Here is an 858-nt window from a genome sequence, read left to right on the forward strand (position 1 = left end):
ACAAATAAAATGTATGAATTAGGTCTTATTTAATTCTATAAACTATAATACTGATCTGCCAACATTGTCGCTATATGATAAATTAAAATAAGCTGATAACATCACTGTTTTCTCCAGAACGTCTGTACAGCCAAATCTAATTTTGTCGCAATATTATCCTGTTTGACACTGTGAAGCTGCTTTGACACAATCGTGATTGTAAAAGCGCTATATAAATAAAGATGATTGATTGATTGATTGGTTGATAACATTCGAAACTTTGTTTTGAAATCGGCCCACCATTATATAAGTTGTTATTTAGTTGTTTTTTTCCTACACAAAACTATTCTCTTCATAAAATGATTGTCGAGCCGCTGTAGTGAGATGGGCTTTGTATCGACGTCTTTAGTGCCTTTATGGGTCTTGAGAGAGGAAATGACATTGGTGTCAATGAAGGCCTTTCTGAGCCATCGGATTTCAACACTAATATCTTCATCTGTTTCTGAAGATGAACGGAGGTCTGACGGGTGTTGAACGACATACGGGTGAGGAATTAATGAGAACATTTTCATTTTTGGGTGAACTAACCCTTTCATTTTGGGTTAGTTCTTCCCAAAACAATTTTTTAAACTTGTAAATGTTTATTAATGTAATATTTTTTTAGATACTTTGACTTAAAAACAAGACAGAAATACTAAGTAAGAAGAGCCTTTTTTGCAGTGTGTGTGTAATCAGAGTGCAAAAGGCCGCCCTCAATCTTGATTTATTATAAAGGCCCCCACTGACACAAGAATGGCGAGACGCTTGATAGACACGCCCCTGTCACACAGACCACGCCCACTTTAAAATAAAACCACGCCCACTGTCTGGTGACACGTC

The sequence above is a fragment of the Pseudorasbora parva genome, chromosome 3 (genome assembly GCF_024679245.1).
Source record: "Pseudorasbora parva isolate DD20220531a chromosome 3, ASM2467924v1, whole genome shotgun sequence".
In the NCBI taxonomy this organism is placed as follows: domain Eukaryota; kingdom Metazoa; phylum Chordata; class Actinopteri; order Cypriniformes; family Gobionidae; genus Pseudorasbora; species Pseudorasbora parva.